Source organism: Schistocerca americana, chromosome X (assembly GCF_021461395.2).
Source record: "Schistocerca americana isolate TAMUIC-IGC-003095 chromosome X, iqSchAmer2.1, whole genome shotgun sequence".
Classification (NCBI taxonomy): Eukaryota; Metazoa; Arthropoda; class Insecta; order Orthoptera; family Acrididae; genus Schistocerca; species Schistocerca americana.
The window spans coordinates 550,750,202-550,777,653 of record NC_060130.1 but is presented as its reverse complement, the minus strand read 5'-3'; the positions used below and the strand labels follow the sequence as shown (position 1 = coordinate 550,777,653).

The 27,452-nt window shown below is 45.5% G+C and overlaps 1 pseudogene; it reads right to left on the bottom strand.

Moving 5' to 3' along the window:
- Positions 1-21,872: 21,872 nt before the first annotated feature.
- LOC124557615 lies at positions 21,873-21,990 on the bottom strand (annotated as a pseudogene).
- Positions 21,991-27,452: the final 5,462 nt, after the last annotated feature.

Below are 27,452 nucleotides of genomic sequence, written 5' to 3'. Positions count from 1 at the left end.
TGGAGTTGTATTTGGGATGGGTGTGTTGGGGGATGGGGATGAGGTTGCCTTGAAGGGAGGAGAAGAACCGATGCCACCGCCGTAACTGGGCGGCGGAACGACTATGGATGTTGAGGTCGGCGGCGATCACGTAGGAGGAGAAGGTATGGTCAATGTGGGAGAGGAAGTCGTAGGGAATAGGGGTGTTAGGGCGGACATAGATGGTGGCGCAGGTGACGGTAAGGCAGGGGAAGAAGAGACTAAAGATCAGGTGTTCGGTGGGGTCGGGAAGGAGAGGTTGGAGCTGAACTTGGATCTGGCGGTGGTGACCAATGGCAACTCCACCACGCGCAATCGGGAGGGGATTATCGGAGCGGTGAAGGAGGTAGGGCGAAGTGTGGACGGTGTGGTGGGGTTGGAGAAAGGTTTCATTGAGGAGGACGGCATCCACGCGGTGGGTGGCAAGGGTTTGTAGGAAGAGGTTCTTGTTGGCGGGAAGGGAGCGGATGTTGTTGACAAGGATACGGTGCTGTCATACCATGACAGGGATTTAGACGAGGGTGTGAAGACGGGAGAAGGTGAAATGGGCCTGGTTGTTGGAGTACGTGGCATACATTTGTAGGTGGAAAACGGAACGGGCGGCGAGGGATATCTGTTGGAGGGTGTGGGGGCGCTGGAAAGGGTGAACATTCTGAAGGACGAGGGTGAGGAATCCTTTGATGTCCTCGGCGGTAGGGGGTCGGCGAAGGGAATTGCCAGGAGGGGTGGGGGCGTCCAGAGGGCGGACAGGAATGGTGAGTTCAGGAGTGGTAGGAGGGGATTGGGCCTTACATTTCAGGGAGTAAGTAATATGAGGGAGGTTACAGGTATTACAGGAGGGGGGGACTCGAGATTGGGGCACTGCTGTAAGAAGTGGGTTTGCCTACAGTGCGGGCAGGTAGGGGCCTCGCAGCACTCAGATGTTTTGTGTGTATTATAATGCAAGCACCTCTGGCTGCGAAGGGATTGAGGAGGGGAATGGGAAGGGTCAACTTGGTAGTGTTGGTGAAAGAGAAGGGCACCCTCCTTCAGGAGACGGTCTATGGAGGGGGCGTGTTCAGAAAAGACCCGCATAAGGCAGGTGGGGCCGGCTGAGTTGTGGATGCGGCGAACCGCACGCACCTCCAGATGGGGCTGCTCCTTGAGCTCCGCCAACACCTCCTTCTCGGTGACCGGCGGACTAAGCAGAGTGATCATGGTGGTGAGGGTTGGCGGGCGATGTGGGGGTTGGGGTTGGCAGGAGGGAGATGGGGAAGGGGCAGGAGTGAAGGAGGCATTAGGGCCAAAGTGGGTGACAGGGATGCTGGAAAGGAGATCTGTGTGATGGGTAGGGCTGGTGGAGGAGATGAGCACCGAATCATGGCGAGGAGTGAGGTGGGAGATGGGGGCACCGGGAAAATGCTGGCGAAGGAAGAGGGTGAGGTTCCGAGCCGCAAGAAAGGAGGGATCAGGACGGGAGAGGAGGTAGCGGTAGGAGGAGGGGGAGGAGGAGGAGGAGGAGGGGGCAGGGACCATCGGCCAGACATCCATGGCATCCTGGACAGGGGAAGGGGGACGAGGCGGAGGCTTTTTAGATGCAGAGGAGGCAGGGGTGGCATTGGGGCGTTTGACGGCGGCGGAGGAGGTGTGGGGGACGGGAGCAACTGGAAGGTGGCGTGGAGGGGCAGGTCCCAGTGCTGAAGTTGGCGCCGGAGATGGTGAGGGCAATGGCGACGGCGATGATGAAGACGATGAAGTGGGCAAAGGGGAAAGTTGAGTGTGGGCCGTGGCCCTCCGGGCCACCACCCTAGCGTGGGCCGCGTAAAGGGAAGGAGCAGAGGGAAGGAGTGGAGGGTAGGGATCAGAGGAGGTGAGGTGGGGAGGGACCGGGGATGGGGCAACAAAAAGTGAGGGAGACGGGAGAGAGAGGAGTGGGGGGATGGACTGAGGGGGGGGGGGGAGAAATTGGGCACACCACGTGATAGTGGTGGCGGCGGCGGAGGGAGACGTGTATACAATGGCAGAGGTGGTGGCTGTAGTGGTGGTGGTGGGGGTTGACATGGTGACAAGGGGAAAAACACAGGACAGGACAAAAAAGCAAACGAGGGACAGGCAAGTCGACGAGAAACACAGAGTAAAAGGGACGGAGAATGATGAAGGAGACTGGGCCCGAAGCCCCACTCTGCTGCTGCTGTCGGGGGGGGGGGGGGGGGGTGACCTGGGTGGCTGGCCGGCGGGGACGCCGCTGCTGCTGCTGCTTGCTGCTGCTGGAGGCTGGCCCGAGACCGCTGCTGGCTGGGACCGCTGCTGGCTGCTGGCTGCCGGCTGCCGGCTGCCGGCTGCCAGCTGGGACCGCTGCTGGCTGCTGGCTGCTGGCTGACGGCTGGACCGCTGCAGGGTGGCTGGCACCTGCAATAGACCTATTGCTTCGATTAGAACCGGAAAGGCACAATAGCAGGGCGGTATCCTTCCGGATTACCGCCAGAGATGACTGGACTAGGGCAGAGCGGGTCCCTATATACGAAAACGGAGGGAGCGGCTATTGGCCGCTGTCCGCACGTGGCGTAGCGGTGGCGCCCTCCCTGCGCGAGAGCCGCTTCGCGGAATAGCCGCCTCTATGGGCTGACCACGTCCATTTGTTCTGGCGCGTGTTCGACTTCCGCGGCGGAAGGTACTAGAAAGCTAACCCATGGTTGAGCTTCGAGCAGAGACAGGAGGTGGAGAAAACGATCATGGAACTCAAGGATATATTCTCGTTCCTACCAGGAAGATTTCGAGGAGCGCTCCACAAGTCTAGAATAACGTTTGATCGGCCGCCTACAAGGAACACATATTTACTGGCCTGGAAGCACCGAAAAGATACCAAGAAAGCGATACAGGCGATAAAGACAGCCGAAGTTGTATTCCGGCCCGCGACGGAATATGTAAATCCGCTCGCAATAATTTTATTGTGCCTAAGAAAGATGAATCGATCCGATTCTGCCTCGAAGCGAGGGTGTTAAATGATCACATCGAGGCATACGGAAGAAGGCCGTAACCTATCCAGGACACACTGTGCCAATTCTCGGGAAAAATCTGGCTGTCAACCTTTGACATTACAGCGCCATGTGTCACAAATTGCAGAAAGTGGTCCAACTAAAACATTCATATTTATTTACGTACTACACGATTATGTAATAAAAATGGGGGTTCCTATTTTTAAAAAAAACGCTGTTGATATCCGTTTGACCTATGGCAGCGCCATGTAGCGAGCCAACCATAGCGCCATCTGGTTTCCCCCTTCAAGCTAGACGAGTTTCGTTCTTTGTAGTTTTTTCGTTTGATGCTTATTTCGTGAGATATTATTCCCGCTCACTATCAATGGACCACCCAGTATATACACTACTGGCCGTTAAAATTGCTATACCACGGAGATGACGTGCTACAGACGTGAAATTTAACCGACAGGAAGAATATGCTCTGATATGCAAATGATCAACATTTCAGAGCGTTCACACAAGGTTGGCGCAGGTGGCGACACCTACAGCGTGCTGACATGAGGAAAGTTTCCAACCGATTTCTCATACACAAACAGCAGTAGACCGGCGTTGCCTGGTGAAACGCTGTTATGATGCCTCGTGTAAGGAGAAAAAATGCGTACCATCACGTTCCGACTTTGATAAAGGTCAGATTGTAGCCTAACGCGCTTGCTGTTTATCGTATCGAGACATTGCTGCTCGCGTTGGTAGAGACACAATGACTGTTAGCAGAATATGGAATCGGTGGGTTCAGGAGGGTAATACGGAACGCCGTGCTGGATCCCAACGGCCTCGTATCACTAGCAGTCGAGATGACAGGCATCTTATCCGCAGGGCTGTAATGGATCGTGCAGCCACGTCTCGATCCCTGAGTCAACAGATGGGGACGTTTGCAAGGCAACAACCAACTGCACGAAGTTCCACGACGTTTGCAGCAGCATGGACTATCAGCTCGGAGACCATGGCTGCGGTTACCCTTGATGCTGCATCACAGAAAGGAGCGCCTGCGATGGTGTACTCAACGACGAACCTGGGTGCACGAACGGCAAAACGTCATTTTTTCGGAATGAATCCAAGTTATGTTTACAGCATCATGATGGTCGCATCCGTATTTGGCGACATCGCGGTGAACGCACATTGGAAGCGTGTATTCGTCATCGCCATACTGGCGTATCACCCGGCGTGATGGTATGGTGTGCCATTGGTTACACGTCTCGGTCACCTCTTGTTCGCATTGACGGCCCTTTGAACTGTGGACGTTAAATTTCAGATGTGGTACGACCCGTGGCTCTACTCTTCATTCGATCCCTGCGAAACACTACATTTCAGCAGGATAATGCACGTCCGCATGTTGCAGGTCCTGTACAGGCCTTTCTGGATACAGAAAAAGTTCGACTGCTGCCCTGGCCAGCACATTCTCCAGATCCCTCACCAACTGAAAACGTCTGGTCAATGGTGGCCGAGCAACTGGCTCGTCACAATACGCCAGTCACTACTCCTGATGAACTGTGGTATCGTGTTGAAGCTGCATGGGCAGCTGTACCTGTACACGCCATCCAAGCTCTGTTTGAATCAATGCCCAGGCGTATCAAGGCCGTTATTACGGCCAGAGGTGGTTGTTCTGGGTACTGATTTCTGAGGATCTATGCACCCAAATTGCGTGAAAATGTAATCACATGTCAGGTCTAATATAATATATTTGTCCAATGAATACCCATTTATCATCTGCATTTGTTCTTGGTGTAACAATTTTAATGGCCAGTAGTGTACATTTTCTCATGTAGGAAATACAAAGCCCAATATTGCTCGTTCATTTGACTGTGAATGGCGTGTCAATGACGGATCTAGATGTTCTGTACAGGGGAGAGAGAGATCAGGGAGAACTCCGGATGTTGCACTCATCCAACTAACCAAAAGATTCGAGGTGCCGTCTTCAGTTCAGACCGAAACTGAGCCAGTGAGACTCGTTGCATCTGCTGGGAAACCTACTGCGTCCTGTGTCAAGGAGCAGCTGACACAAATGGTTGAGGTCTATTAGTCGTCAACAGTGGGAACGTACGTTGAGTAATGGTACCCTTAGGGAAACTGCAGCAAAGAATGAGAACGAACACCAAGTGCACTCAGTGTGTATGATTGGACGCCTCATTCAGCTATTCCGGTAGCCATCATGGGAAGAGAATGTAACCAATTGCAGATTGTGGCGCACGTTGGAGCAAACGATGTGACAGCCATTTTTGGAACAGGATGTAACCAACTGAAGACTGTGACGCACATTGAAACAAGCGATGCCTGTCGCGTGGGCCCCAAGTTCATACTTGGATCATTCCAGCGACTAGCAGAGCATGTTGAATATGCCAGTCTTGCTCACAGAGTTTCAACAAATCTCATAATTCGCACAACTATCTCCAGAAGAGATCGCAAGCTAGAAGAACACTTGCCAGACTTGCGTCAAAGGTTTGAGAGTTGTAGAGTCCTCCTCAACAAAAGTAGCTGAATGGGTGTGGGATCCCCACAAGTTTTTTTTCTAGATTAGACAATTTTCCATCCAATGCAGATAACGAAAGCTGCAGGAAATCCTGAAATATCAGTGTGAGATCCAACGAAATGCCTCTCGCTGATGAGAGTATTAAAATCCTAGTGGTTAAATGCCTAAGCATTCGCAACAAAATCCCCGAGTTAGAAGTGCTCCTATAAAGCACTGAAACTCACATAACACTAGCCATAGAAAGCTGCTTAAAACTGAAGTTCACAGTAGTTATAGCTTTGCGGACACTAACTGTATAAGGAAAGGATAGGGAAATGGGAAATACAGGTGGTGCACTCGTCACAGTGGACAAGGAACTCAAATCCACCCATATAGAAATGGAAGCAGCATGTCAGATTTTTTGGGCGAGATTCAGTATCAAGGCTGAGTATAAAATTATAACAGCGTCTTTCTATCGACCACCTGACCTACCTCCTGACATAACTGAAGACTTCAGAGAAATTTTCAGTTGTAAATAAGTTCCCTAATCATACTGTAATCAATGGAGGAGACTTTAATCATCCAACAATCCACCAGGATAATTTTATTATTTTCAGTGGTGGTAGTGACAAGACACCCTGCGGAAAGTCGCTAAATGCCTTTTCTGAGAACTACCTAGAACAGATAGTTTGGAACTCCATTCATAATGGAAATGTATTATACCTAATAACAACAAAAAGATTTATAGCAACAATGAATACCAAAGTACCTGGGACTGGGCAAACGCCTGCAGCTCTGGAGGAAGGTATACATTTGTAAACTCTGCTCAACCCATAAATGCTATTACAGGCAATGCTGTATCACTAATGCCTCCGGATATGTAGTGGACTACTCACGCTCAGTCTTCGCTTGGCCACAAATGAAGGCAGTTTGCCGTCCGCAAGTCGTGATGAGGCTTACACGCACACAGCCGACGAAAGAGAATCAGACGACCAAAATGCGACTGGTTGTGGGTTAGAGACCCTCGCACATTACTGTTAGGATTTAAAGGTCCAGAGGCCGTTAATGAGTACGCTCCCGAGACAACCCAAACCACCCATGCGATCACGGAAGACATGCTCCAAAACATAATGATATGCGGAGAGAGACCACAGTCAAACGCCGTTACGACAAGCTTGCCGAGAAAATGGAAAAGCTTGAAGGTGAAGGTCCCACAGCAACAGAGAAGTTGATATGGAGTGTAGAATGTGCAAGTGATTGCTGACTGGCTGAGGAGCATTGTGGGATGGCCACAAAAGTACGAGTATTAGTGTACGCCCACTCGCCAGTAGTAGAAGACAATGTTGCTTCGTCCACGGTCGAAAAATGTGCAGAAGTCAGACGGTTTTTGGAGGACTGCAAGTGTTCTCATGCATCGAGGTGGCGAGATAAATTGATCACGTCTCACCCAGAAACAAGGGACACGGTAGATGGCGCCCTGTCTACAGTCGATCAGCCAGAAGTGGGCGTGGAGAACGTAGAGGCTGATCCGACTGGAACACTTACAAAGAGTATTCAAGCTTATAGTAGCCAAAACCAACTGCGGGAACGCCTTGGGCTGCGGATCGGAGCCGCCAGGCGGGGAAGCCGCCGGCGGTGGAGCACGCACCACCGGGTAAACACAAGGACGAGTCGGACGACAGACCAACGACAACTGACAATAACCGACCACGACCCACTAGGACCGACACAACAAGGAAGCGATAAACAATGGAGGCTTGTGGAAACCACAACACCAAACACCAACAGTAAATCCACTCGGAACCAGAGCCAGGCAAATGTCAACAACGAGCAACGACCAGAATGAAGTACCGCCGAGATAGAAACGAAATCCAGAGCGAGTACCAGACTGACAGGACTAGGTTTTTTTTTCTTTATTGTTATTTTAATCACCTTATACAATGGCGGGCTGGCAGCGGCATATTACGCTGCTCTTCAGCCGCGAGTGGTACAATAGATATGACGTATAGGTGGCACAGAAAATACAATAAAAACGGCGGGCAGAAACTGTAGTCACGAAAAACAAGAAACATGGAGCCGTTCACGGTGGACGAGAAAAAAACACTAAACCAGTTGACACGGCGCACAAAACACCGACGACTACGACGGCACAGGTGAACAGTGGTGGCGTGACGGCGAAAGAACACTAAACACAAAACGAAGGCACACACACAAGACACTGATGGCGATGATCTCCGGCGCGCGAATGTTCACTGAGCGTGTATGAGTCCGGCGACCTGTCAAGAGAGGAGAAGGGGGGGAGGAAGAGGGGAGAGCAGAGATGCCATGGGTAGGGGAGATAGGAGGAAGGGAGGAAGGGGGAGGGGAAGCCCGGGGGAAAAGGGGTGGAGGAAGGGGGGATGGGGGGAAAAGGAGAGAGAAGGAAGGGAGGGTGCCCAAAGGAAAAGACACAGGAAGTGGGAGGGGAGGATCAAAGTTGATAGGAGGGGTAGATGGAGGGGAGGAGGACATCATCATGGAGGGGGAGCTGTCAGAAGCCACCTTGAGAGAGGGTAAGGAGGGTGGAGAGATGGAGACCAGGTGGGACGTCGGAATACAGGTGCGGCAGCGGGCGGGGGTGGGAGAGGATGGGTGAGACAAGCGGGTGAGGAGGATTAAGTTTACGGGAAGTGTACAGGATCCATATCCTTTCAAGGAAAAGGTGGAGGTCGGGCAACAGAATGAGGTCGTACAGGATCCGCGTGGGGGAGGGAGACGGATGTGATGGGCGAGGCGGAGCGCATGACGTTCAAGGATCTGAAGGGATTTGTAAAAGTTAGGGGGGGGGGGGGGGCGGAGATCCAGGCAGGATGGGCGTAACAGAGGATAGTGCTGATGAGGGATTTATAGGTGTAGAGTATGGTGGAGGGATCCAGACCCCATGTACGGCCAGATAGGAGCTTGAGGAGACAGAGTCGGGAGCGTGCCTTGGCTTGGATCGTCCGGAGATGGGGGGTCCAGGAGAGGCGACGGTCAAGGGTGACGCCAAGGTACTTAAGGGTGGGGGTGAGGGCGATAGGACGGCCATAGATGGTTAGATAGAAATCGAGGAGGCGGAAGGAAGGGGTGATTTTGCCTACAATGATCGCCTGGTATTTGGAGGGATTGACCTTGAGCCACAACTGGTTGCACCAAGCGGTGAACCGGTCAAGATGGGATTGGAGAAGGTGTTGGGAGCGCTACAGGGTGGGGGCAAGGGCAAGGAAGGCGGTGTCAATGGCAAACTGGAGAAGGTGGACGGGGGGTGACGGCGGCGGTATGTCCGCCGTATACAAAACGTACACAAGGGGGCAGAGGACGGAGCCTTGGGGCACACCGGCGGAGGGAAAAAAGGTGTATGAATCCGTGTTATGGATGGTAATGTAGGAAGGACTGAGGAAGATAAAGGAGCCGATCAGGCGGACGTAGTTAATGGGAAGGGCGAAGGTTTGGAGCTTGAAGAGGAGACTGGAATGCCATACGCAGTCATAAGCATGTTTGAGGTCCAGGGAGAGGAAGATTGCGGAACGACGGGAATTAAGCAGTTCGGAAAGGAGATGAGTGAGGTGAAGGAGACTGTCATCAGAAGAGAAGGACGGCCGAAAGCCACACTGGGTAATGGGAAGGAGGCAGTGCTGGCGGAGATGCTGGTGGAAGCGTTGGGTGAGGATAGATTCCAGGACCTTGCTGAAGACCGAGGTAAGGCTGATGGGACGGTAGGAGGAGATGGCGGACGGCGGTTTACCAGGTTTAAGGAACATCAGGATATGGGAGGTTTTCCACAGGTCGGGGTAGTAACCGGTGGACAGGACTACATTGTAGAGCCTGGCCAGGGTGGAGAGGAAAGAGACAGGAGCTTCACGAAGGTGACGGTAGGTGACACGATTGTGACCAGGAGCGGTGTTGCGTTTTGAGCGAAGTGTAGCAATGAGATCCTGTGTAGTGATAGGGGCATTGAGTTTTGTGTGTGCAATGTTGTCCAAGTACCGGAAACCCGGTGCGAGGGGAGGGACAGAGGTGTCAGTTCGATCGCGGACATCCGGGAAGAGGGAGTAATCGAACTGGGGATCATCAGGGATGGAAAAGACATCAGAGAGGTAGGAGGCAAAGTGATTGGCCTTACTAAGGGTGTCAGGGAAGTGGTGATCATCATGGAGAAGGGGGAGGGTTTAGTTTCTGTAAGGCGACAGAAGGCTGACCAGAACTTGGACGAGTTTATAGGTAGGGTAGCATTTAAATGGGTGCATGTCTGTCGCCAGTCCCGGCGTTTCTTAGCCGTGAGCAAACTTCGAATGCGTCGCTGGAGTTTCCGGTGGCATCGTAGTGTGTCCGGGTCATGCGTGTGGAGGAACCTTGTGTGAATGCTCTGAAAAGCTAATCATTTGCATATCACAGCATCTTCTTCCTGTCGGTTAAATTTCGCATCTGTTTCACGTCATCTTCGTGGTGTAGCAATTTTAATGGCCAGTAGTGTATTTACAGCAGACGATTGTTCGTGATGCACCTTTGGAATCTTTGGTACACGCTCTTGGTAGCCCTCCCAACACACACATTCCAGCAGCTTCTAATCGCTTGACCGCATTCAGGGCAATTCCTAGCTGCTTACGAATAGAAACCAACTCATCCCCTGTCCGAGAACAGAAAACACAGTGGGGCTGCATTATGCCTGGTGCTATAATGTGCAGAACAGTAAACAAATAACTTATGCCTGGTGCAGTACTATACAGAAGAGTAAACAAATAACTTTATACCAAGCTTTCTGATTATCTTTTAATTTATGATTCTGATATGCTACAAGTATTACCAGTAGCCTATTGCAACTAAAGTGATTTACAACCAAAGGCAGGATATCTTTCACAACAGGAAACTCGCCACAAGTTTTACTCTTTCCATGAAAAGTTTTCAGGTTGTGGGCACTAAGAAAATTCAACAGTAGCGTTAATTTAAAATAAATGCAGACATTATACACTCATCTCAAAAGAGAATTAACGTGACACGGTGTGTTACTTATTTGTAGTAACTGTAAATGACAAACATCGATTTATTACGAAATAGCTAATGCTCATAATTTACCTAAATCTTTGCAACTGTTTGAAATTTTTTTAAATTATACATTTTTGAAATAAATCTGTAATGAAATTTTGGAACAGTTAGTTGTAAATGAGGATACTGAGGCCAAAGTTTCTGAAAAGCACAGTTAAGTTTACGGTTGACGATACAGTACTACACAACATAGCAGAAAAGCACAGTTTATGTTTGTAACTGATGATTAAATACTACACAATGTATCACCACAGCCGCATGAGCGCTGATGAAATCAACACGAAAAACGTATTTAAATTTTACGTTCAGTTTTTGTACCAAAGTTTTTGATATGAATTTATGTGACGCACGTGATTTTGCTTGAAGACAAAAGGAATGCCGGTAATCGGCTTATATACGCAAGTAAATAAACTTGCGAACTGCATGAATTTGCCACTAAGCTGATTTTCTATCCTCTTTTACACTACCGTTCCAAAGATGAACACTGCAGCATCAGTAATCTCACAAAAACCACGTGAAATGTAGAGCACAGAAACCGCACATCCACATGGGGTGGGTAACACGTCCCAGCTAGGGCAGAAAGAGTAGTAGATTGTTCAGAAATTGAAAGTTGGGAGAAGATATTTTAATTGACGGATAAAATGACCATCTTACTGTGGCAAAATTAATTTTCCACTTTGTTTCTTATTACAGAACAATTATTCAAATTATATCATCATAATTACAAGGAAATATGGAATGAATGTGAACAATAATTCAGTACCTGTTCCGAAAGTAAGTCGACGATCACAGAGCTGCCAAACCAATTTTTTAATGGTTCCCAGTTTCAGCTTTTCCAAAATTAGGAGCATATTTTGGTATGGTTCTAAAAATCTCGCTGTAGTGCTAATACCCAAATCTTGCTAGACCTCTGGGATATTCGAAACCGAGTTCAGGGCAGGCTACATGCAACGCACCTACAGAATGCATCCATGAGTTTTAATCTATTCTGATTGATAATTATAACTATCTATACATGTATAATACCATGGAAACATTGGAAATCTAAATAAAATATCTTGTGAGTTATGTAATTGTGTTATTATATGCTTATATGTGCAATTTCGTAATGAAGATATGATTGCGTCACGATTATCGTCAGAGATGGAAAACCCTTACGTAAAATTTGCGCAGAATAGCACTGGCAATAAGGGCATTCCTGGTCAAGGGAAGTCTACTGGTATCAAACACAGACCTTAATTTTCGGGAGAAATTTCTGAGAATGTACCTTTGGAACATATCATTGTATGGTAGTGAAACATGGACTGTGGGAAAACCGAAAAAGAAGAGAATCTAAGTATTTGAGATGTGGTGCTACGGAAGAATGTTGAAAATTACGGGGTCATATCGGGTAAGGAATGAGGAAGTTCTCCGGAGAACGGCGAGGAAAGAAATATAAGGAAAACCCTGACAAGCAGAAGGGATTGGATAGTCGGATATGTATTAAGACATCATGGAATATCTTCCAATGTAATAGAAGGAGCTGTGAAGGGGAAAAACTGTAAAGGAAAACAAAGATCGCAGTACGTCCAGCAAATAACTGAGGACGTAGAACCTGAGCAGGCCTATTGACTCTTACTTCAGTTGAAAGCCGATGATTAGCTTTCTTTCGGATATATCTATATATTTAACTTACTTATCACATAAAATGTATTCTGTTGCCATTTTAGTGGCATTTACAGCACAAAAATTGAGATTTACTTTCGTTAAGTCTGGTTATTCAATCTAATACTAACTTCAAGAGGTATCTTTTAAATGTCGTGTTATGCTGTATTCTGCAAACAGCAGTAAACGAGTTAACTCCACTGTGAGCTATATTTAATTGTACAATTCATTATGCAAAGTTATTATTTATGGCGTAAAGCGCCTTAAATATATGATTTCTATGTGGCAAATTATACTTGTGCGGCAGTGGTTCTCTGTACGCAGGCTGTGTTGAGTAGTATAACTTACCGTAGCTACTTATTTCAAACTGAACAGCCGTTAAGGTCTGTCAGTATGCACCTCTGTTAAAAAAAACTGTGAAGTTTGACAACGATTGTGGGGAGCGTCTTGACGTCTTGACAGTCTCCGCAAATTGCAGCATTTGGCTACGTCGATGCTCATGTCTCCAATCTCAAGCTTCGAAAGTAAGCCTCCAAAAGAGGCTGTGAGGACATTAATTAGCAAGTCTGTACATCGTTATAGTTTTTCAGTTAAAGACGAGCGAATCGATATATCCGGAAACAAGTGAATGCGCTCAAGAGCTACCTTGAAAACGTTATTAAGCTTTTACTGTATGATGTAGGCTTTTTACTGATTTTGACCATCTCGAATACCTTAAGGGTTGAGAACAAGCGATTCTGTTTGTCTACCGATGACAAGCCTTCTCTACAACATCTCTTCACCAAAGGTAAAATGGGGAAATATATTCATATAATAAAACTCCAATATTTGCATTCAAGATCATAATTTATGAGAAATACACAGCGGTATTAGTGGGGGAACTTTTAGTGGGGATGTATATTAATGTGGTAACCCCTTACTTTGACTTGTCGCCTCGGCAAGAGTGAGGTTATAGTCTGCTGTGGAAGATTTTAAGTAATCTACAGAAAGGTGTACACGTAGAGTATATTGCTGCGATTAACAAATATAAATATCAGTTGCGACATAAACCTGCAGATGTACCCTGTGACCATTATGGGTATACCGATCACTTGGTTTTTCGTAATTTTATTCTCTCACCAGAAAGAACAGTCCCCTTGTTGTCAAACACATATTTGTTAATGTGTTTCTGGCACTTGACCATCATCAGAAAATCATATAATGGACTTGATATTTAGTATCTGCAGTGTTGGCCGCCATCCAGTCGATCGCTGTTCCAAATACAGGTGCCGCCAGTTACACTGCCACATTCCTTACAGCAGCCACCGTTGCACGAGGGCGCTGCCACGAACGATTACGCCGCTGCCCAAGAGATACAACCATGAATCTCTGGAGCTCCAGCGGCGTGTGTACTTAAGTTCGAACATTCAAGCACTGACCCCATTTTATGTGTCTGCCAGATAAATAACATTTACAGACTTTGATTGTGGCCAAGGCTCGTGATCTGAACAGTTATTGTGTTGAAGACTGAATGATTTGTAAATATGCAGTATCAGCTTATGTTTCGACATTCAAAGCTACTGATAGCAACTGACAATGCAACTACAGTAACAAAGTTAAGTATTATTTTTATTATTTGATACTAGATGTAGAATAAATTAATATCTGAATGCTCTTCTATGCTCTAAAGAACTATACAGCGTGCAGAGGAAGTCATAAAAGACTGGCGACGATGAAAAGGAAGTTCAACAAGGATCTTTGAACACCAGAGAAGGACGATCCTTTTCTTTCTATTGAATTCTATTTCATGTGTGCGCGTATATTAAGTTGAAATACATAAATTGAAGTATTTAAGTCGAGATATTTAAGGAATCATTGCAAACCAGGAAGAGCAACATTTAAGTGCTGAGCAGCGTCTAACATCTCCTGTTCAGTTTCAGAGACAACAAATAACAGAACTGCTGTCAGCAGTTTCTTGCCTCATACAAGCGCAAGCAGCCCAGCAGCAAAAGATGCCAGACGCTAAAGAAGGTATTTAGCTGCAGCCGACGATTCGATGAGACGAAGGAAACGTGGAAAGAATACAAAACACATATTCACCTCGTACATTTTTCCTTTCATGCGTTGTGGTGTACACCTACCGCCTCTTAGTGAAATTGTTTCCCCTCAGTGAGCCCCAAATCCAGCCCTACAAGGACATAATTGAAATATTATACGAATTTTTTGAGAGTCAAGTATACGTTACTGTTGGACGGTATAAATTTTTCTGCACGCAACGTCGTAGTGATCAACCCTAGAACAAATGGACTGCGGAATTGCAGGGCATGGCTAGAGTCTGTAAATGCAGTTGTGTCAGTGGCGCACCTAATAAGCATGAAATGCTTCGCGATGCTATTATTCAGAATCTGTCAGACCAGGGGCTGAGGGCTGAAATTCTAAAGCATCACAACCCTAGCCTCAGTTAAGTGCTTAAAGTTACTGATGCACGCCAAGTTCAAGATTTAGCCGAGCAAGATTTCTGACTACCAGTTATCGCTTCACTTGAGACAAACACCCCGTGACCCGGCCCCAGCACTCGCAACTTAGCACTGTGTAAACAAGGTCAGACACATTACATGCAATACAGTCTTTCACAAACTGCCTATTGGCTTCTGTCTCGGTTTCTTCGGCCGACGTTAATCTAATTTTACTGACGTTTCGCCAACACGAGTGGCTGGCATTGTCAAAGCTTCACCCTCCATTGGCGGAGGTGAACTGCAGCCGAGCTCGCGGACGCAGACTATATGTACCTGGCGCGCCAACGTCCGAGGGCTTCTCCGCAGTAATTTCCGGTGCGGTTCTCCTCTTGCTACCTACAGTACGGGAAGCCAGGATCCGTTTACCTTAGGGCTTTCCTCTTTCTTTTTGAAGCTGTTCGCGTGTTTTTGTATTTCTACAGCTTCACTGAACAAGCACGTGTGATAGTGCTTCTCTACATCTAGAACTTCCCTGTCGGCGAATTTTATTACGTGCTCGGTATCACTCAGTGCGTGCTCTGCCATGGCCGATTTCTCCACCTGCCCCAACCTGCAATGTCGCTTATGTTCTCTGATACTGGCGTTGATTGATCGTCCAGTCATTCCGACATAGACTTTTCCGCATGTGCATGGTATACGGTATATTCCCGACATTTCAAGTGGGTCCCTTTTCTCCTTTTCCGATCTAGGACACTCTTTGATCTTCCTTGTCGGTTTGAAAATCGTCTTTACGCCATGTATGCGCAATATACGGCCGATTCTGTCCGTCACTCTGGGAATGTATGGCAGAAAGGCCGTACCCGACATTTCTTTTTCTGATTCCTTACTTTGCGGAGTGTTTGGCTCTGTTACACTTCTAATATAATTTTTGAAGTACCCATTGATCCTCAGAACACTTTCCAGGTGTTGCATTTCGCCTCTGAGGTGCTGCGGCTCACATATTCGTCCTGCTCGCGCTACGAGCGTATTAATCATGCCTATTTTCTGGCTCTGGTGGTGGTTTGACAGTTTGTGCAGGTATCGGTCCGTGTGTGTCGGTTTTCGATACACACTATGTCCCAGGTTTTCGCCGTTCCTTGTGACCAGCACATCTAGAAATGGCAGGTTTTTGTCCTTTTCTACTTCCACGGTAAACTGTATGTTGGCATGGAGGCTGTTCAAGTGTCTTAGGAAATCACCGAGCTGTTCTTCACCATGGCTCCACACAACGAAAGTATCATCGACGTATCTGTACCACACCTTAGATTTGCAAGTCGCCAAGTCCAACGCCTGTGCTTCGAATTGTTCCATGAAGAAGTGGGCTACCACTGGACTAAGAGGACTACCCGTGGTGACGCCTTCCAGCTGTTCTTAGAAATCGCCATTCCATGTGAAATATCTCGTGGTGAGACATGCATTGAAGAGTTTTTTGATGTCTTGCGGGAAAATGGAACTGATGTGCTCCAGAGCGTCAGTGAGTGGCACTTTCGTAAACAAAGAAACAACATCAAAACTGACCAGGATGTCGTTTGGTGCAAGTTTCAGTTTCTTCATTGAGAAGCTGAACCGCAGAGAAGCCCTCGCACGTTATTGCACCAGGTACATACAGTCTGCGGCCGCGAGCTCGGCTCCAGTTCACCACCGGCAATGGAGGGTGAAGCTTTGACAATGCCAGCCACTCGTGCTGGCGAAACGTCAGTAAAGTCATTAGATGAATGTCGTCCGAAGAACCCGAGACAGAAGCCAATAGGCAGTTTGTCAACAAGTGGCCACGAAAGCCTTAACAATTTTGTAACACAGTCTTTGCCGCATAACGGTAATTACATTGTCCCAGCTCCGCCCAAAGTGAAGTCATGTGTGGAATGTCGTGTCACCATGATTGGAAGAATTGCTTCTTCTGACAAGCTGAATGCAATTTTTGTCATCGCACGGAAATACAAAACCGGTCTGCCTGAAAAAGACTAAAAAATTCTCTACTTCCCGTAGGAATAACGCAACAGCAGGTATTAGTTAATTTCTACACAGAGGTAATTGGAGAAAGGTTAGTACTAAGCAGCTGGGGTTCTGACATTGTACGTGGCTTCGTTTAGATAAGCAAATAGCATGTTTGGTTGACGACACAATGTCGCACTTGCGCAATCGGTCTGCTCCGCGAGAGGAATTTTTCTCACGGTCACATTCTGATACTCCATGGCAACCCCTCCATATAGATTTTGCAGGCCCCTTTTGGCAAACACGTTGGTTAATTATCGTCAATGACTAACACCTATTGTTATCTGAATGCATTCGACGAATGCGACCAACACTATCAAGGCGTTCGATTGTGTGTTTTCTATAGAAGGCTTACCACAAACAATTGTTTCTGATAATGGACCTCCTTTTTCATCCAAGGAATTGCACAATTTTACATGCTCAATGGATTAAAGCATGTCAGGACAGCACCATTCTCGGCACAGTCTAAGGGGGAGGCCGAACGTTTCTTTCGAACGATCAAGACACGGGTGTCACAACTTTGAGCTTCATATTCACGTGAAGATGCCTTACTGATGTATCTGAGTTCATATCGTACTTTGCCTGCCCCTGACATTACGCCGGCAGAATGTTTGCATGGGAGACGCTATCGGACCTTGCTGCATTTTCTTCGTCCTTTTCGCTCTTCTCCCGCTTCAGACCTCACCACGAAGTTTCACCCGAACGTCAGAGTTCAACACTGACTGCACAAAAGCCATATTTATGGGAATGTGGTGTTGTTTTCAGATTAGCTCTCAGAACGTAGTGTACTATGCGTGACAGTGCAGGCTCGCATCAGCGCCACCAAAAGCAACTACGGCTCTGTGAACTCAGTGATTCTGCCGTACATCAAACTGTTTCAGATTTCTTCGCTGAAAGACGTCCGGCCACATCCTTCCGTCACAATGCAACCTCCAGTCTCCTACGTAGATGACCCTTCGGGTGCCTCCACCTGTGTCCGTCTTACCGATGGAAGTCTCCGCCTGCCCACCTGCGACGCCGTTGCCGTTAACGGAGCACGTTGCCTCCCCCACGAACACCAACGCCGTCATTGCCGGATAGTCGCTGGCACCCTCTGCAGCACTCTCCATGCTGCTGCCTGTACTGTCGGATGCATCCTGCGCCTGCTTTTCCAGCGAAGCAACCAGTCTCATAAATATCCACGGCACAGGCCCCCGTAGTTTCCAAGCTGGGTGGGGAGGAGAGCGATTTCGGCCGCTATCCGGTCGGCCGCATTTTCGAATACGCGCGCCGCCATTTACGTCGCCGCTTTTCCTTCAGCCACCACCGCGGCATGAGGGCGCTGCCACGAACGTTTACACCACTGCGAATGAGATGCAAGCATCCCTGTCCGGAGCTTCAGCGGTGGGTGTACTTAAGTTCGAACATTCTCGCACTGGACCCACTTTGAATGTTTGCCAACTGAATAACATTTACATGCCTTTACAGAGGCCAGCTCTCGTGATCTTCTTAGTAGTTAAGGAACTGAAGACTGACTGATCCGTAAAGCTGCGGTATCTATATATGTTTCAACATTCAAAGCTACTGTAAGAAAATAAATTAGTACATGAATTCTCTCTTCATGAGCAGCATCGGTTCCTTGCTCTTGTATCAACTGAAGAACCACACAACGTGCAGAGGAAATTGTAACAGTATTGTGTCACATGATTTCATTGTTGTGGTTGGGGCTCCATTTAAACTGAAATCACTTGGCAAATCACTGGCATTTGTGAATAAAATCGTCTAGATCGCTTGATATTTTTCTTTACTTATTACCTATATTCGGTTACTGCTACCATCAAATAAAAAACTTTGAAGTCCTTTTATATGATGTTGTGACAACCGTGGCGTAGCGTGGATTTCTGCCACCCAGTGCGAACCATAGATTTTCCGCCTCTTTTTTCGGAAGTAAGCAAAAAATCATCAAGACCCTCGGCAATGCGTAGCAATACTTGGTTTGCGCTTATAACCGAAAGTTACAAATCGTTTTCGAAGATTATCAATATGACTGGTAAGTGAGTTGTCCGTAACAGCAAAGGAAAACATCATATACGTATTTAAAACAGTTTGAACAAAGACAGTATACATTAATTCAAAGAGAAGTCAATAATTTGCTACATCCGAACTTACGGGGAGTGGTATTTCATAGCAATAAATTATGCTGTTCTGATTTAAGTTTGGGGAGTACTTTTACGTATATTAAGTCTATAATAATGTTTTATCAACAGGACCCAAAGATGTAAACAACCACCCATGAGCAGCGCCTATTAGACGGAGGGGGTCCGACAGACGATCAGTTCCAGTCATTCCACCAGGAAGGAGGTACACGGCTCCTGTTGTCTGTAGTTCAACCATGCCTAGACGGTCAATACCGTGGTTCGGTTGCGTCCGCATTGTTACTTCGTGCCAGGAAGCGCTCTCAACAAGGAAAGTGTTCAGGCGTCTCGGAGTGAACCAAAGAGATGTTCGGACATGGAGGAGATGCAGAGAAACAGGAATTGTCGATGACATGCCTCGCTCAGGGCGACCAAGGGCTACTACTGCAGTGGATGACCGCTACCTATGGATTATGGCTTGGAGGACCCCTGACAGCAACACCACCAAATTGAATAATGCGTTTCGTGCAGCCACAGGACGTCGTGTTACGGCTGAAACTGTGCGAAATAGGCTGCATGATGTGCATCTTCACTCCCGACGTCCATGGCGAGGTCCATCTTTGCAACCACGACACCATTCAGCGCAGTACAGATGGCCCCAACAACATGCCGAATGGACCGCTCAGGATTCGCATCATGTTCTCATCACCGATGAGTGTCGCACCTGCCGTCAACCAGACAATCGTCGGAGACGTGTTTGGAGGCAACCTGGTTAGGCTGATCGCTTTAGACACGCTTTCCATCGAGTGCAGTAAGGTGGAGGTTCCCTGATGTTTTGGGGTGGCATTATGTGGGGCCGACATACTCTGCTGGTAATCGTAGAAGGCGCTGTAACAGCCGTACGATACGTGAATGCCATCCTCCGACCGATAGTGCAACCATATCGTCAGCGTATTGGCGAGACATTCTTATTCACGGACGACAATTCGCGCCCCCATCGTGCATATCTTGTGAATGACTTCCTTCAGGATAACATCACTCGGCTAGAGTGGCCAGCAAGTTCTCCAGACATGAACCCTATCGAACATGCCTGGGATAGATTGAAAAGGGGTGTTTATGGACGACGTGACCCACCAACCACTTTGAGGGATCTACGCCGAATCGCCGTTGAGGAGTGGGACAATCTGGACCAACAGTGCCTTGATGAACTCGTGGATATTATGCCACGACGAATACCGGCATGCGTCGATGCAAGAAAACGTGCTACTGGCTATTAGAAGTACCGGTGTGTACAGCAATCTGGACCACCACCACTGAAGGTCTGGCTGTATGGTGGTACAACATGCAATGTGTGGTTTTCATTAGCAATAAAAAGGTGGAAATGACGTTTATGTTGATCTCTATTCCAATTTTCTGTACATGTTCCGGAACTCTCGGAACCAAGGAGATGCAAAACTTTTCTTGATGTGTGTAGTAACGAGTAATCATGCGTGGCAGCGACACCAAGGAGGAAAGTGCTAGTAGCGGAGGACAACCGGAATGCATGTGTTAGGGCGGAAGGCAGTCCAGGTGTTACTACAGCGCTTTTCGGTTGAAACATTTAATCTAAAATGATTGTCCTACAGACTAGAGATTTAGAGGACATAATAAGAAACCACTGCAGAGTCTAGAGCAAAGGCGGACATGCTGTGGGGTATGGCGAACAGATGGTAGTTTGTTTAATTTGCATCTTTGATTCTCGATGGTGAGTGATTACGTATTGACGTAAGCATGGCATTATTTTTCGGTGGCAGTCATATTCAGGCTGCTAGCTGAAGAAGCCTTTTGACTGCTGGGGCTAACATCAGCCGCATAGTAGTTTTTACCTTGTCCAGTGATTTAAAGCGAAGATTTGAGTATTTTTAGAACCGTCGATAAAAATGTAATTAACGTTTCCTTTAGGAAATGTGATACAGTTAAAATTACTTTGCGTTCCAAATGGTGCGTCTCACGCCACGTGGGGCACATGTACGAGGGCCCGGACGTTCTCACGGACGTCACGGAAACAGGAGAAGGAACGTCACAACTTCTCTGTCTTTAAGTACTCCCATGGAAATTAAACTATCGTGTTTAGAAACATTGAACTCCATATGTTGACTAATATTTGCAAAAGATGATAACTACCGAATGAAATTTATTAAACTTGGTTTGGAACTGTAGACTATCTTACAAAATACATTACATTTTTCATTAACATTTGTGCTCTTCTACACTTTTCTAGTGCCTAATTCCCAAATACAGTTTAAAATCTGAAGGCCTTATGCTACTTTTTGAACAAAACGAAGTTCATAACTGATACTACCAGAGTCAAAATGCTCAGAGAAAGTTTTCCATTTTATACCAAATTCTTACTCAAGAACGAATATTACTCAATCTGACCTTGATCTGACTGATGTATTCAGAAGTAGGAAGTGTTTTCATAGTGCAGAGAAAAATACAATAGGAGCTTGAACATATATTTAACACAACGCAATATTGCAGTTACACCTTTTAATTTCCTGCAGATCCATAAATGTGTTTGTGTTATCCGTTATAGAAAGGACATGCTACACGAGGACGTATGAACTCAATTTGTAAGCCCTAGAACGTATTCACAAACGAACCTGAAATACATGAATCACTCCAAACACATTCAGTGTCAGCAAGAAGTCTTGCAGTTCACATAAGCACTAACTTATCTTGTACTGATTGTAAACTGCACACGATGAATTAGAAATAAAAAAAGTCTGTGCTACTCTGTCACTATTTCAAATAAAACGTCTTTCTATATTAAAATTTTACTCTCCGCGTTTTTTACAACGCAAACGCTCTAATACTTCCATCAGTGCCAATCTGTACCTGTTGTTCGATTGACAAATGAACTTAAAAAAAACTCCGTCTTCAGGCCACGAGTGGCCTACCGAGACCATCCGACCGCCGTGTCATCCTCAGTGGAGGATGCGTATAAGAGGGGTGTGGGGTCAGCACACCGCTCTCCCGGTCGTTATGATGGTATTCTTGACCGAAGCCGCTACTATTCGGTCGAGTAGCTGCTCAATTGGCATCACAAGGCTGAGTGCACCCCGAAAAATGGCCACAGTCCATGGCGGCCTGGATGGTCACCCATCCAAGTGCCGACCACGCCCGACAGCGCTTAACTTCGGTGATCTCACGGGAACCGGTGTATCCACTGCGGCAAGGCCGTTGCCAGATTTGTTAATATCAACTTCAAAATTGTTGTTCTTAAATAATATTTAATCATTTACAGATTAGAGAGAGTTCCCACGCTAGTATTACTTATGGCAGCTGTGAAGAATATTCTCAGTGTTGTAACTATATTACGTAATGCTACTTCAAATTTGGACTCAAAATAAACTTTAGTAAACCCAGTGGGCCGCAATCAATAAATTCTTCCTTAGTCTGGTGTAGCTATGAAAGCTCATTCACTCAAGCACTCAAGCCTAAACTCTCCTTTGTCAATATCTTGTGAAGCTTGGTGTATTCCTCATCAATGACTGGTATTATTGCAGGCGTTAAGGAAGGCATATTTTTCGGACGAATTCTAGAGCTGCTGGAACCTTTCTCGAATTTCAGCAGTTTCTGTGTCCAACAAAGAAAATATTTTTCGTTTCAAATCGTCTTGGAGGGACAAGCCGGCATTTCTACTTGGTACTTGCATTGTCAGAAATGTGCCTCCTCCTAGTTCATCTTGGAGGTCCAACAGAAATCCTAAGTTTTTCAAACAAGCCTTTATCATAACTTACAGTCATATCTACGAATTTCAATCGCTTCTCTTCCAACACCATTTGTAAAGCTCTTATTTTGTGAGGACACTGATATAGGTGAAGCCCCGCCGTTTGCAAATAATTTCGGGCATTATTGGCTTCACGCAGCACCTGGTGGTAGAGACGCAGGTAATACAGAAAGGAAAATGACTGCATCCTACCAAAGTTTCTGCATACTTTCGTATGTCCAAGCATTCATCTATTTCTGTTCGCTTTTCTAAGATTGGCAAAATTTCTTTGTAGCCACTTTGTGATTTGTTTACTGCATCGCCTCTAGCGCTCAAACGTTGGCCCTGAATTATGTTCAAACTCTGAGGCGGAAGCCAATCAGCCTGTTACCATATCACCACTTGGCTGAAACAAATAATCTAAAATTGAAGTCCCCCAGCTTAGAGACTTAGAGGAACTAAAAAAAACCTTACGGAATCTACAGCACAGGTAGACATCCTGAAGGGTATGGGTAACAGGAGGTAGTTTTTTTTTTCAGATCTGCTTCTCGAGAGAGAGTGATTTCGTATTAACTTAAATTTGAGGAGAGTTGGCGTAAAAGTGATCAAAGTGTTGCTGACCTGGATCATGATGAATCTAAACTTCTGCTTCAGTACAAAACCCCAAACCGCCTCGATCAATGTAATAAAGAATACACCAAATTAAAAATGCGTCAAGGATTTTTCATGATACGATATTTTGAAGTTTTCGACCAATTGGTTGCGTCACTCAAGAGATGATTTGACAATCATCTTTGAAATCATTGGAAAAATTTAGATGATTCGTTAACTACATTTATTTCGTGACGCGCAAAATGAAGCACAGTTTTTACGTTATGCAGGTAGCTTTTTGTACTGAAAGCATTTAACAAAATAAATAATATTTTATGAATCATTTTGAGGTATATTTACAAGGGAGACTCTTTTTTGGACAATTATCCACTGACAAAAAACATGAAACTATGGGCTTGATATATTGTGCTTCAAAGTGATTGTAAAAAGAAATTTAGACACAAGTACTGGAGATTCTATTTTTCCAATGAAGTCTTCCTATTTGTATTGCAAAATATACTTTGATGTTGTCCATTTCCAGACCTTGTTGGTAGATTCTATTACAGCACATTCGTATGTTCTGTTTGGTAATTACTCGAGAATCCTTGAATAAACTACATTTAGAAACAACAGTCAAGTTTTGCAAATGAATATATTTTACGGTCAACTTGAGCTTACAGTAAAATCGCATTATTTTTATGGTTAGCAATGTGGCTGAGAGTCACTTGTGCCCAAATCATATGACAAAAACACTGGTTTTTAAGTATACCACTTTTGCATGATATGTTGAAGTTTTAAGTCAACGGGTTTATAAGGTTTACTTTACGAAAACATTGAAATGAGCACCGATAAAGTAGCAAAAGCTACGAAATTTGTAAAAAGTACCACTTATCAACAATGTGTATCCTTTGATGGTGCCTATAGAGACGTATATTTTTATTTTATTCGTTTATTTGTTTATTTAACCTGATCTGATTAGGACTGTCAGCCCTCTCTCACATAGGACCGAGAATTCACAGATACAGTACCTTTCTTTCATCAAAGTTTCCTAAATAATAACCATTTTAATATGACAAATAATATAAAAATGATCTGAATGTTTCAAGTGGCATTGTGAGTAAATTCTACTGAATATGAATTAAGTCAATATTGGCAGTAACTGTACTACTGCAGCTGCTACCATTAACGATGATAATAATAATAATAATAATAATAACAATACTAATGACAACAATAATGACGTGGCAGACATAAAAAGAATCTGTAGGTGTACAAGATAGACGTTTTCTTATAAAGCGAGCAAATTTAAGGAGTCTGTAGCAGTTAAGAATAGTGGGAAAAGAGGAAGACCTGCTGGGAAAGTAAAATGTACAAGCGTAACGAGTACGTATAGGGACAACTGTAATCCTTATTGTTGCTTTAGTATGTCATTAACTGCATTCTGGAGCTGGGGATGTTATTCAGTTCTCTAAATAATGCGGGAAGCTATTCCAGAACCGGGTTCATGCTAATGAGAAGGATTTCGAGAAAATGACTGAACGATGGAGTGGAACCAGAAAGGATTTTGCTGTGATGGGAACGAGTTTTACTGCCATGTTGTTCAGATAAGAGCGTTAAGGTCGAAGAGAGATCTGAGGGTCAGTGTTCGTTGATAAGACAGTAGAGAAGACAGAGGATATGGAAAACTTTGCGGATGCCTTCACGAAGCCAGGACAGCTGCCCATATTATGGTGGAATATGTTGAAAGAGTATAACGTCAAAAAAATGACGAATGTAGGCATTCATAACCAATTCCAGGCGCCGCGAGCTTTCCTGAGAAAGTCCTTGTAGGGTAATATCCCTGTAATCGATAAATCTAAGTATAAGTGTTGAGGAGTAATCGAAACAATAATTTTTCACTGTGACCAACGAGCCATAACGAAGCCACTGGTGGCTACAATGTGAACTAACAACTCTATCCGTACTGATGACACTGCTGCTACCTATCGCAAAATCCTAGTTCCAACACTCCTATCAGTAACCGTTGTATCTGTCAACGGGCAGAAACTTCCTTTTTCTTTGGGCTGAAGATAACACTGAGGGCTCAGGTAACCCTAGCATACGGTATAATTGTGTAAATTGCCTTAAAATTCAATTTTGAACCACTTCCATTTGTCCAATTGCTTTCAGATTCAGCGTAAATACCAATGTAGCCTCGATGACAACGCATGAACCAGTGTAATGAGAATGCAGACAGGCTTATCCAACTTGGCTGCCCCCTGTCGCCCACTAGTTTGTGCCGCTCGGGCCCATGTCACCCTTCTCCCTACGGTACCACCTACGCTACGCCAATGCTTGACAAATTTTAAGCAATAAATTAGCCGTCATTATTAGTTGCCGAGTAAAGCAATGAAAACAGACGTGCTCAATATTAACTGCCATAAGATAGGAGTGTGCTGTGTGTAGGATACAAAACTGTTGATACCGAGAGATGTAGTGCAGTGGTTAGCACAATGGACTCGCATTCGGAAGGACGACGGTTCAAACCCATGTCCGGCCATCCTGGTTTAGGTTTTCCGTGATTTTCCTAAATTGCTTAAGGAAAATGCTGGGATGGTTCCTTCGAAAGGGTACTGAAATTTTCATTCTCCATTCTTGCGTAATCCGACCTTGGGCTCCATCTCGAATGACCTCGTTGTCGTTGGGACTTAAAACGCTAATTTCCTCTTCTTTCTCTCCTCAAAACGGTTGATGCCGTTTACAGACTCTTGAGCAAGCTTGAGTAATAATCCAGTTGACAACGAACACTGTTTATGAGTCGTGGTAGTTAAACTTAACAAATCTACAGACTCTAGATAGTCTCCACACATTCCAATACTGTCTGCCCATCTATACCGCCACATATAATGCTGTCAGTAGCTGTGTGTAAACACCACTCCCGGCTATTTTTTTCTGATTTCTTTTTATTGCTGCTATTGAGCCGTTCATTAGAATGAAAGTTAAATTATTTTATTATTTACTTTTAATGAAGCAGTCTGTGCTAACAGTTACTCCTCAATAATTCTTACATGAATATTTTGACGAACTAGAGACTAGAACGAAAATAAAATAATGGCAACTATGACAGGGACGTTTACCTGATTAATTTCCTTGGCTCTTCATCTGTAGTTTCTGGCTTATATACATTTGCTTACACGTGTCATATTTCAGGTATATAGCAATTTGTGCGATGTTTCCATCACATCTTTGAAGTGAAAGTCTTACTCCTGGAATTTTAGCTCGAAACACGTCATCCCTGAAAATGTATTCCTTGCAGCTGCGAGTGTGATTGGGAGTTGGCAACATCGTAGAATGTTGTCTGAGAATCCTGTGATGATCAAGTTATTTCCTGGAGTGACACTGGATTAACCTGGCAAATTCGCTTCTTATTTCCTGTGTTGGCCATCACTGGGACAATGTGTGAACGCCCCAGCTGCTGGCCAGGACTGTGGAAATACCTTCCACTGTAAAGCCATGGCTGCGTTGGCTCTGCGTTCCACTCTTAAAGGAGACGTGACAGAGATACAGTGGTTGCGCTTCCTGAATAAGGCGTAGACTTCATGTTAAATCGATCCTATATCAAACGAGAAAACTATTTTCTCACTGTATCTCTTCGGTAGCACTCATCCTGTACTTGGCACAATATTTCGAACTTTCTCCCCTGCCTTCACCTCTGTATTAAATCCAAAGAGAACAAAATGTCACAAATGTTAAGCTTTTTTCAGTTTAATACTCCAGTTTCTAACCATAAAAATGCTATTCATATCCTTCAAATATGCAACGTTCAAGTTGTCAGCACAAGAACAATACTAGAACCTCTAATAAAAAAAAAAAGAGGATAAATACACTTACAGCAACCTGCACAGCAACGCGTGAAACAAAATGGACTCAGATTCATCCACCAATCTTCTTTTTTCGTGCAAATTTTGCACGTAATGGTAGCTTACATATTTAGGATTCCCCATGTTATATGCTGCGTGAGCACTCTTTACAATGTTGTTACTACTGCATGGTGCATACTCGGCTTATAGAACATATTTCACGCCGAAAACCAGACTACAATATTAAATAATCCTACGCTTGCCAGTTATGTGACTTTATCACGTGGCCTATCTTTTAATACAGGGTGTTTATAAATGAATATCGAGGTTTTAACGCTTTATAATATTTATTACATTAAATTTACAGTTATAAATGATATGTCAAATGAAAGCGCAACTCAAACAGTTTTACCAAGAACCTTATAAATGTTCAATGTGAGCACCATTTGTCACACGGCACACATCAAGTCTATAGCCGAGTTCTTCCCAAACGTTGAAAGGGATTGCT